Source organism: Myotis davidii, unplaced genomic scaffold (genome assembly GCF_000327345.1).
Source record: "Myotis davidii unplaced genomic scaffold, ASM32734v1 scaffold1427, whole genome shotgun sequence".
NCBI classification, from domain to species: Eukaryota; Metazoa; Chordata; class Mammalia; order Chiroptera; family Vespertilionidae; genus Myotis; species Myotis davidii.
The window spans coordinates 678,500-690,592 of record NW_006298040.1 but is presented as its reverse complement, the minus strand read 5'-3'; the positions used below and the strand labels follow the sequence as shown (position 1 = coordinate 690,592).

Here is a 12,093-nt window from a genome sequence, read left to right as displayed (position 1 = left end):
TGCAGGAGGCAGCCAATCAATGATTCTCTCTCATCGTTGATATTTCTATCGCTCTCTCCCTCTCCCTTCCTCTTTGGAATCAATAAAAATATATTTTAAAAAAAGAATATCACCTTGCATGGTGCTGTTTATCCATTTCATATCACGATATTCAGAGGAAATGATAGTATTTGCACAGCACAAGGGTGAAGCAGACCAGGAGGTTTGTAGCTGGAGCTGCCCCACAACCCACATGGCTTCTCATAAGAACCAAAGATACAGGTTCCTGCAATCCACTCACAGTGCTTCCGTATGAGCAACAAGCAGTGCCCTGCCTGCCACAGAGAATGTTCTCAGATATCAATAATTAATATTTGAGAATATTCTAATTATACATTCTGTTTTCTTTTTAAAAATTACCTAAAGATTACTAACCAAACTCAAATGTTCTACTTAACTCATTTGCAGAGACTTTCAAATTTTTGCAAGTAGTATTTGTATATTATGTTATGTAATAGGACTAACCTATTAACACAGAAGTTAAAGGGGAAGAACTGTTTCTCTTCTTTTTTAAAAAATATATTTTATTGATTTTTTTACAGAGAGGATGGGAGAGGGATAGAGAGTTAGAAACATGGATCAGCTGCCTCCTGCACACCCCACACTGGGGATGTGCCCACAACCAAGGTACATGCCCTTGACCAGAATCGAACCTGGGACCCTTCAGTCCACAGGCTGACGCTCTACCCACTGAGCCAAACAGGCTAGAGCCACCTCTGCCTCTTGTGAAACATCTCTATAGATGTGGTGGTCACAAAAGTTCACAAAACGCAGTGTGGGAAGTGCTGATTTACATTGAATGGCCTTCTCCCTTCCTCTCCCTACTGCTACACCCCACTTCTACAAACCTATCTTTGCTTCCCCAAATGTGCCATATTTCATCTCTGGCCTTTGCATATGGTAACCTCAAATGGCCTTCCCTCTTTTTGCCAATGCTTTGCCTAGTTAGCAGTGACCTTTCAGCAAAAAGTCACTGCTCTGACTCCATAGGACTGTCGTGGGTACTCCTTCTTGGTCAGTCTCTTTGTCACTCCCTCTCATGGCCCTCTGCACTCCATAGCATAACGGCTTACTTAGTGGCAACACTATGAGCCTGACCACCTGCATGCCAGCACCAAGCTTCGTATTCAGCAGCAAAAGCTTATGTATTTTCTTCCTTCCTCAATGGTTCATTGTTAATTTCCTTTTCTAGCTTGGTCACCCGACATTCCCAGAATTAACTATTTTCTCTTTTTCTTTTACATGAATATCACCAATGCAGAATAAAGGGGTGTGTCAACACTACTCTGCTAATGAGAGTAGAAAAACCTTTCAGTAATGTTGAAGTTCTCGCCCAAAGGAGACACAGCCTATGAACAACAGGACAGGACAATGATTTCCACGGGCCCCCTGGAAACTCAACTTGTGTAACCAACCTGCTCCTTGGCATCACCCCTTGATTGCCCAAAACCTTTCATTTGCTCTTGACTCCTCCTATTCACACCCGATATCCAGTCTATTAGAAAATTCTGTCTGGTCTACCTTTGAAATGTATCAAATATCCAACCGATTCTCACTGCCTCCACTACTTCTCGCCTGCTGCAAGCCACCCATCCTCACTGGGATCACTGCAATTGCTCCTACCTGGCACCCCTCCTTTCCCCTCACCTTCCTATAATCCTCTGTCACCCGAATCCTCATGGTGCCCCTCTGCTCAAACCTATCTGCTCTCTGGGGTTTTACTTCTCAGACAAAGTAAATCCCAAGGTATTTTCAATTGCCTACATGATCTGCCCTGCCACAGTCTGGCTTTTATCCTCATTTTAAATTATAAGTCGTTCTTTCTCTCTCACTCTCTTTCTCTCTCTTTCTCTCTCTCTCTCCAAACCTACATTTATTGTTGTTTTAAATGTTCCAGGCAGCCCTGCTTCATAGCAAAGGCAGTGAAGGAGGATTTTTGACAATTCACACCATTTTTGGTCACCTGGACAGGCAAAGCTACTTGGAAAACGAGAACCTAACCCCACGGGGACTCTGGCACCATCCTGCCCACATCTCCCTGCTGGGCATTTAAGGAAACTATAATAGCACAGTCTTCCCCATGACTGAATAAAGTGGAGGCCAGCAAAATTAAGCCATAAATTATGAGGACAAACTGCTCTTAATGAGCTTATTGTGTGCCAAAATAAAATTGTTTCATAAAAAAATGAATCTCATTAGTTTGGATATTTTGGGCAAGACATTTATCTCTTTCAGAAACTTCTTTTCATAAAAACAAAAAAAAAAACAAAAAACACCACAGTGTGAAAACCACTGAAGCACATAACTATTTTCTAGTCTTGAGTGTTTTTTAACACTAAGGAACAGGGAAGATACATCTATAATAGGAAGTCAGTTATATCCTAGGATTCCTGAAATCACTCAGACATTCAAATTAGAGTGCAAATGTGCTCCTCATAAAACATACTGCTCTGTTAGAGCCTCTAATGACTCGAGTACAATGCTGATGAAAGTAAGATGTTTCCCAAAGTAAGAGAGAATTAATAATAATGCATCAGGAAACATTCTCTGGGCAGCCAGGTTTCAAGATACAGTCCCCAGAACGTGGCTATGCTTGGCACTTTGGATTTAAAATTTAGCACAGGAGCAACACCAGCCCTCCCAATAGCTCACAGGTGAGGCTGCTCTGCAGAAGTTGCCCAGAGTCTCTGGCTGCTGTCAAAGGTGATTCAACCCGTGGAGCAGGACGGGAGAAACACAGCCATCTGTGAGGCATCTGGAGTGGGGGTGGAATTCGTCCTCCACCCATAAGTGCCAAGAGTGGGAACCTTGTACTGAGTCTAAGAGAAGATGTGAATGTGTAGTATTAATTTTGTGCATTGCTATCATTATTACTCATTGTTTCACCTTTCCTTTATACCTCTCAGAGGTGTTTTCAGAGATTGCACCCTGATTTAAAAATATATGTTATTTTAGGGGGAAACGGTGTACTAGCAATGGCAAAAAAAAATTATCAGCTCCTATCAAATCCATGAGTCTTCTTCCCCAAGTTCACCATCAGGGTCTCCAATCTTGTTCAAAACCTCACTTTCTGCAACCATAGCCTCGGCCTGCCCCTCTCCCCCAACCCCAGCCTCTCTGCCATGGGACTTCTCCCTCCTGGAGTGACTATTGGGCCTTAATATTTCCATCCACACCCAACTATGTTTTCTAAGATTATTAGTTCTCTACCCCATTCCCTCTCTACTGTTTGAACACTGTATTCTAAAGCAAATAATCTAGTTGAAGTTGCTTGCAGATTTTGGTTATGTGGGAACCAAATAGGCCTATCACCAGGTTACTTGAATTTATAGGACAAACCATATCACATTTGATATAAAGATAGATAGAGATAGAGATAGAGATAGAGATAGAGACACGTAGTGGTGAAAGTGTGTGACTATAACATAATGGCAGCAATTTCAAACTTCATTAAAACTCATTATAATGTTTGTAGATGTCTATGTTTACAAACCTCCTCTGTATATATGTGAATATATCTCTATCATATATCTATCTATCTATACTATATCTTTCTCACCAAAAAATTCTCTCTCTGGCAAAACCATTTCTACTCATGGTTTCCATTATCACCTATGAAAGGTGACTCATAGGTGTAAATCTCTGGCCCAGATACCTCCTCTGAGCTCTTGCCCTGTCTACGTAATATCTTCTCAAGCTGAACACATATCACTTTATTATCCTGCTTCCTCTTCCCATGGGGCAAGGTGAAATACAGGGGAGACTCGTCAAATGTCTTCTCTTGTACCACCATCCACTGCGGAGTATAAAACAGAATTCTGAGTCATCCTTTTCCCTTCTCTCTCCTTCACCCTCAATATCCTGTCTATCACCAAATACTGTGTATTTTATCATGCATTTTTCTCACCTAGTGAATCATCTCCATCTCCTTTAACACCATTATAGTCCAAGCCATATAGGAATCCAGATAAGAGGATTTTTATTGCAGTAGATCAAAGCAGGAGCTAAAGTTAGGAACACGGAGTAAAAATTACTCATAATCTAAAGACACCAGAAAACACACAGGGGCCAGATACTTCCTCGGGGTTTATTAAGAAGTATCCAAACCAGCCTCCAACCAGGATCCTACCATCTTCTTCCAGTTTATAAAAGCAGATGCTATACCCGGCAGGCATGGCTCAGTGGTTGAGCTTCAGCCTATGAACCAGGAGGTCACGGTTCGATTCCCAGTCAGGGCATATGCCCAAGTAGTGGGCTCAATCCCTGGTGTGGAGCATGCAGGAGGCAACTGAACAATGATTTTCTCTTATCATTGATGTTTCTATCTCTCTCTCCCTCTCCCTTCTTTTCTGAAGAAAAAAAAAAGCAGATGCTATGAGGAGGAAGAGGATTTTAGGAGGATAGAAGTTACGATTAGAGAAGAGTTCTGTAGTTTTGTGAACCACCAATCACCCTGCCAATACCGTTATTATCCCCAGGAAGTCAGGTAAGAGATTGAAGAGTGGCTCTTCTCTCTTGGACATTGCTGGAGTGTGAGTTGTTAAGCCAGCACCTCATGCAGGAGGACTGGCTGCTGGGAAAGGAAAAGTCAGCAGCAAGGTGTGGGTGGGACAGGAGAGGTGGCATCAAGAGCAGTGAAGCCACTAGACCATGAGGAGGCCCTTGGAATCCTACGGAAAGAACTCACACATGGGCTCCATCAGAGAAAATGGCATTTAGAAACTTGTACCAAAGGGAATGTCTTCAGCTCACCAGAGAAACAATGACGGTCAAGAGAGGACAGCACCATCATCAGCAAAAAAAAAAGAAAGAAAGAAAAAGGCATAATCTTCCTTCAGATCCCAGCACAAACATCATTCTCTCAAAGCATCCTGCTAACTAGGTTATAACCCATGTTTAAAATCCTCATGGTATCACATGATCTCACTCATGTGGAATCTAAAAAACAAAATAAACTGATGAACAAAATAAATCCAGAGACACAGAAGCATGGGGGCAGACTGTTAAATCTCAGGAGAAAGGTCAGGGTGGGTGGGAGGGCAGAAAGAGATTAACCAAATAATTTATATGCATATATGCATGGCCTCTGGACACAGACAGTGGTGTGGGGCAGCGGGGTGGGGTGTATGGATCAATGGGGGAGAATGGGACATCTGTAATATTTTCAACAATAAAGATAAATAACTGAAAAATGTCTCACAGTACTGTGATGACGCCTTCTGGTATTTGCCAGAGGGGCACTTTTATATTAGTTTGTGTAGTTATTTAAATTATGTCTCTCTCTGTAATCTCCATCCTCCCGACCCCCAACATTATGCTTGGTGATGGCAGACACAATGTCTTTTGATGCTCATTTTTGTATCCCATCTGTCTAACACACTATTGGGCACATAGTAAAAAATAAGTCAATGTTTGATACATCAATGCATTATGAAATATATGTATATTATCATAAAAAATAACAGCTACTAAATTTAAAATCCCAGAGTTCATCAGCAGCTTCTCTCTTAAGCTGGGTTGGTGTTATTGAATATGCCAGTGTTCTTCAATATTTCGGTCAGTTGGTCAAACCATAACAGCTTAAACAGTTGACACTGAAACGCAAGATGCAAAGAAGATCTCAAGTTGTAAGCCTTTGATTCATGTGCTTCCGTCACAGAGATGCTACACCAGAGCACCCTCAGGTCAGAACCAGGAAGCCCCTAGATAAATCCTCTAATGTGAAGAACAGAAGACAAACATAGGCAGACCCTCTACGTTCTAACAGTAAATGGAAAGGAAATTATACCAGCAAAAACTAACAAAACAAAACAAAAAACACACAACAAAAAACAAACCTAAAACACTGAGTGTATAGTAAGTCCCCAGTAAATGTTAATTACTATAATCATTATATATGCATAACAGTTATGTTTGCTAATGAAGTATGTTCCTGTGCAAAACTCAGTTGCAGTTTCTTTCATGTCGAATTTTTTAGTTACATTGCTATTTTAAAAATTCTGACAAAGCGAATTTTTTATACTTTCAATAGCAGACATGTCAAAAGGTTAAACTATTTTTACATTGTTATTTTCATTTTTCTTACATTAAAAAAAATTGATGCCACACTGTTTCATTAGAATTCAGAGACGGCATTCAATCAGCTTCATTAATTTTATATTTCAAACTGGACACGGTTGAATCTTATAGACATGCAGCAACCAGCCTTCTTGGCACCAGGGAATACGTGGACACTACCCAGATTTCTCCAAAGTCATTGGTTACTAGAAACTGTCCTAGCTCGGCAGTACTTTGTGTTTCTCATAACGAAGCAATGTCAATCCTAGACAAGCTTATTCCAAGTGTAAATTTGGCTGCTCACCTCTGGGAATACCATTGAGAAAATAACCTAGTATTGTTAAGTTTATTCTAAGGGTGATTAAATGATTTTCAAATGACTGCTCCAGGTTGGGGAATTCTTTTCTTTCTAAAAGATCTTGACCATTTTTCAACCCAAAAATGTCATCCTCAATCTACAAAATAAATCATAAACTAAGACGCAAAAGTAAAAACCACGCCTTATATGTACATCAAAGCTTCAGTCTGTGCCAAACAGTGACAAGCTTTAAAACGAGAAGAAGAAAAAGCCAGCATTCTTTGGAATGTAAGTGCTCTAATCTTTCACTAGAAACTCTTTGATTTAAACATGTGGTGTCAGTGCTGCAGGCCCAGGAGTAGCATATAATTAAAAACATATTTAAGGCAAGTTTCTAAAAGACATATTTATACAATCCTCTATTTTACTCAACCCAAACGAACATATGTAATCCTATTTAAATATTAACCATTATCATGGAAACTATGGCTCCAATATGGCAGCGATAGCTTTCCATTAATTTGTGTTGAGACCAGCAAGGTTAAAAATCAGGATTTAGTTTAAATGAAAATGGCTGATTGCTTCTTTTATTTTTCCTGGAATTTCTGGGGTGAGCCATAATCTAACATGACTATCCCTTGTTATTATTCATGACTTTATCACTATCATTTATAAAGAGGAAATTATGTTTCTGTGGTTACTACTATGTATAAAATCATTAAGCATTAATTAATGTGAGCAAAAAACAAACAAAACAAAAAACACATCATGATAAAAAATGGCATGTTTTCTTTCTACAAGCGAAGCCTGCAAATCGATCCAAATAATATGGGGGTGGGGGATGGGGGTGCAGAGGTGGGGTGAGGGCAGGTGGAGGAGTGGTTGAACCCCCTGTATGAGTATAGGATGTTCATGACTCATTGTCGGGAAGCCATGCGCTTTCAATTTCAATAATGGTGATGAGTTTGTCCTGAGTCATCCGCTCCCTGGCCCAGATGTTTCTGCAACTAAATGCTTAATTTTCAACAAGTGCCTTTCAGCAAAGCAAACACACAGCGCAAGATATTTATATTAATTGGAAATGTTTACAAAAATCAACAATGTATCAAATTACTATAATTTCTAAACCAGCTCTTATAAATATGTACAGATTTGCCTCACAAAACAATGGAGCCATGAACACTTTTCAGCCCTAGTGACTAAAGACTCCTCCTCTCTGCCTTCCAGCTGTTCCACGGGGACCCTCAGTCCCCAGCAGTTTTCAAGGACAATTTCATATTCTCAGTGGCCGAGGTCATTTTACTGCTATTCCCAATGCATTTAGGGGTATACAGATTTTTTTCTTCCCTCTCATTCCATAAGACAGGAAGAAAAAAGATTTTTCAACTTGACTGCCTGCTTGGAGAGAGCACTGACGCACGCTACAGCCTTCATTTCACATTAGGTTGCGTGGTTTCCTGTGAAAGGCAACCTGTCCAAGGATTGGGTCATGAGAATGAGTACTCTGTCCCTACGCAACAATATGTTTTCATCAGTGAAGCCAAAGACAGTTGATTCATTTGAAAAATAAACCAAAAATTACAATCCATATCTCCATAAGTCATGAGTACTCTTATAAAATACTTGTTGAGAACAGAGACCTAATTCATCTCCTTAGGGTGGTGTGAAAAGATTATAAACTGAGGCAACAGAGTCCTTTTGGGGAAACTGAGGTCTAAGAACAGAGAACACAGTCAGTGCCATGTAGTTATGCGATTCTGAAATATTAGGCAAGGCTATACCATATATATATATATATATATATATATAATACTTAATCCTCACCCGAGGATATATTTTCATTTCATTGATTTTAGAGAGAGTGGAAGGGGTGGGGAAAGACAGAGAGAGGTACATCGACTGCTTGCTCTTGCACACACTTCGCCTGACCAGGGATGGGGATTGAGCCCACAACCCAAGTACTTTCCCTTTACCAGAACTGAACCCAGGATCCTTCAGTCCCTGGGGCCAATGCTCTATCCACTGAGTCAAACTGGCCAGGGCTATGTCATATATTTTTTTTAAAAAAATGTTGCAACCAAAAAGGGCTGGTTTCTTTCACAAAGTGCAATGGGGCCCTAGTGAAGAGCCTCAGCCTATGGACTAGACCTTAATTCCAGTCAAGGGCATGTACCTCGGTTTCAGGCTCCTCCCACTCTGGAGCCCTGGTCAGGGCTCCTGCAGGAGGCAGCCAATTGATGTGTTTCTCTCACATTCATATTTCTCTGTCTCTCCCTCTCTCTTCCACTCTCTCTAAAAATCAATGAAAAAATATCCTCGGATAAGGGTTAAAAAGATAAAATAAAATTCAATGGGAAAACCCTACCCCAATCTTTCTTTACAGATCTCACAATTAAATGGCCTGCTGAAACACTGGAAGGAGAAAATAAAAAGATATCAAACATAAAATACCAAGTGGATCGTCTCAGAAATCATTGAGTTGCAAGAAGAGTAGGACAATTTCAGTGGCTCTATTAAAGACCCTCCTCTACAAGGCATACAGGGATGTGCAATGCATTTTTATTAAAACCGAGTTTGGTACTGTGATGCCGGGTTGATGCACATAGTTGGGAATTATAACACAATGTACTCCTAAAATTCAAGAGCTTCCTCTTTCTTGTCCTCTTCTATTTATATTGTTTGTCCAGTAAATAGAGCTCATATAAGATAGAAATTAAGCATAGTTGATACTATTAGTAGATATCTAGTAACCTGCATGTCTACCTGATTTTTCAGTGTCATGCCTGAGAACCAGAAAATGGAATTTTTGAAAGAAAGTGGCTCTACTTAAAATGGTAGGCATATCTTGGATAAGTAATTTTTTGAGGGAAACCTATACTGTTTTCCACAGTTGCTGCACCAGTCTGCATACCCATTATCAGTGCACTGGGATTCCCTTTTCTCTACATCCTCGCCAGCACTCATTGTTTATTGATTTATTGATGGTAGCCATTCTGGCATGTGTGAGGTGATATTTCATTGTAATTTTAATTTGCCTCTTTCTGATGAGTAGTGATCCTTGTGTCCTCTTTGGAGAAGTGTCTATTCAGGTTCTTTGACCGAAAAATGGGGTTTTGTCTTTAAATACCTTAAAAATGGCATCTGATCAACATGACTTCGTAAGGCACAGATAAAAATACTTGCCTGTCATTACATATAGTCCTCTTTCTAATTCATGCCTGCTTTCATATCTTATTTTATTTTACTCAAAATGTAAATATTGGCATTAGGTTTTTAAGAGCTGTTAGACATTACTAGTATACACAAGAATTAATTAATTAAACATAAGAGGAGTGATTCTAAAAGTCTGATATGTCTATAACTTGGTAATTAACCTATAATTTAGGCATCCAGTGATTTTAAAGTATTCAATTCTGTACTCTGTGTAGACATGCATATCATCTGTACCTAATATTAAGATAAATCTCATTCTAAAGAATTTTTATTTATGTAATTTATTCTCCATAACAGTATATATTAATTTGGCATTTTGTTTATTAATTTCCTAATTCATCTACACCACGACTGAAGTATATTCAACAGTCCAGTGACTATTAAACAAATATTCCTCATTTCTTATTAGCATTTCATTAAAAGCTCTAAAATAAGAAGTCATGCAAACTTTTCTGTTTCCTCGTTTTAAATTGGAAGTCACGTCGGAAAGAGATTGCTAATTTATCTTTAAGCTTTTTCTCTTATCTGTTTCCAAGAGCCATGCTCACCAATCAACCTCTCCCACTCACAGCATTGAAATAGACATGCTGCAACGGGAAAGGCTCTGCGTCTGTGGCATGAAAACAGGAGTGGGTGCTCCACTTCCACCTCCTTCTGGAGGATTAAACTGATACTAATCCTGAAAATACAAATAGAAAGTCTGTTCCCTGAACATACTCTCACACACAAGTCATTTACATAAGAGGGGAGGGATTCTTGAACAGCTTTAACTTTGACAAAGAGGAGAACGATTTTTGATCGCTAAGATAACAGTCTAAAACGTACATGATTCTTGGTAGGTTTTGAACATTTATTGTCCAGAAGACACCAACAATGCCCTTTACTAACAATTCTTCAAGTAACAGGGGAGGGGAAGTGATAGGGTATTCCCCAAGACAGAAAGCAGGCAGACACAGCTGGCCTAAAAGTTACAAACTGCCAGGCATGGTAATTTTGTCTCACGCAGACTTCTACCAATGAGGAGAAACACACTTTGATAGCACGTAAACGTTTGCATTCCTGGATAGCATGTACAGTCTCACTACCAACAATAAAAATAAACACCAACAAAAATGTCACCTGAGAGCAGTGTTTGCCTTTGATCTTCAAATAAATGATTCAGTTGTGCGTGAATCTGAGGGACATAAGCGATAAATGGATGATGGGACACCATGCCACCCTACCATCACTGCTCAGGGCTCTCTTAAGGTCTGAGTGCATCAAGTGTAGAGGAGAGTGCACCTACGTGGGCTAAGAGAACTGCAGAACCTAACTGACCCCTATTCTCAGGAAAGGGTGTTATCACTTAGGAAGTTCCAACTCAATTCGATCTTTAAGCATAACCACCAGCCCTATGGAGCAAACGCAGAAAACCCTCCAGAAAGAACTCTTCACTAATTTACTGCCTCTTAGTTGCAAAGAAGAGGACAACTAAGTGATGAAGGGGCTCTGCTCTCAGCTAAGTGCAGTGGGTATCTGAGAACTCTTAAGAAATACGTGGGTACAACAAGTACATACACATCCTTCAAAAGCATATCTGAGAGAAAGTGGCTGCCATACGAGTCGGCTCACTGTGAGATATCTAAACATCTCTCTGGCAAAGAGAAGTACTTGGATTTTTTTTTTTTTGAGCAATTATAGTACATCACCTGGAGGTCTCCTTTGCCATAAGTAAAAGAAAATCAAAATAATGGTGCTTCTAAGCTTCAATCATACACAAATACTTCTATCTTCTCTTGATAAAATGGCATTGACATCTTGATCAAAATATATCTAAATTTGAGGGGATAGGGTTTAGATACAAAACATATGTGGTAATAAATGTGCTAAACTACATATTTTACAATATCCTACTTAATTTTTATTGATATTTCATATAAACATCTCTAGACCTAATATTCAAAGATCTATTTTTGCCTATCTCCTCCACCTTCCAGGAAAGAAGAACCTACCCTTTCATATATAAAGTTAAAATGCGTACACAGACTCTTTTTTTTCACATCAGGTCAGAGAAATTGATATTTTTCACTAGGAATCCACAACTTTACTGTGACTCAAAAGAAATAGCTTGTGTTTGTCTCTGTGGTCAGTTTTCCTGGATCCAACAGTGCTCGCATTATGTGCGATTAAACAGAGCGCTGTTACAATCCTATGGTAGAACCTCAAAAGAAAATCACAGCAGAAGCTGTGGTCAAAACCATGCCCTCTCCAACAAGTAACTGTTCTCCTTTTGAGCAACAGTTTCGGGCTCGCTCTGAAGGTCAAACACAGACTTAACACATGACCATGAAACACCAAGTAATCAAGTGACCGGAGAAGCACATTATCAAGTGGGTGTCATCTGACCTACCAGCTAAAGGAAGGCATGCCACCCAACTTTCATCTCCAACTGGGGGTGGTATAGACAGTATCAGGCTTAGGGAGGTCCCGAGTACACAATACATGGG

The 12,093-nt window shown here is 39.8% G+C and overlaps 1 protein-coding gene across 3 annotated transcripts in view; it reads left to right on the top strand.

Moving 5' to 3' along the window:
* The window catches only part of RGS17 (regulator of G-protein signaling 17), a 214,066-nt gene that overhangs the window by 100,027 nt on the left and 101,946 nt on the right, over positions 1–12,093 (top strand). The gene's annotated exons all lie outside the window — the stretch shown is intronic.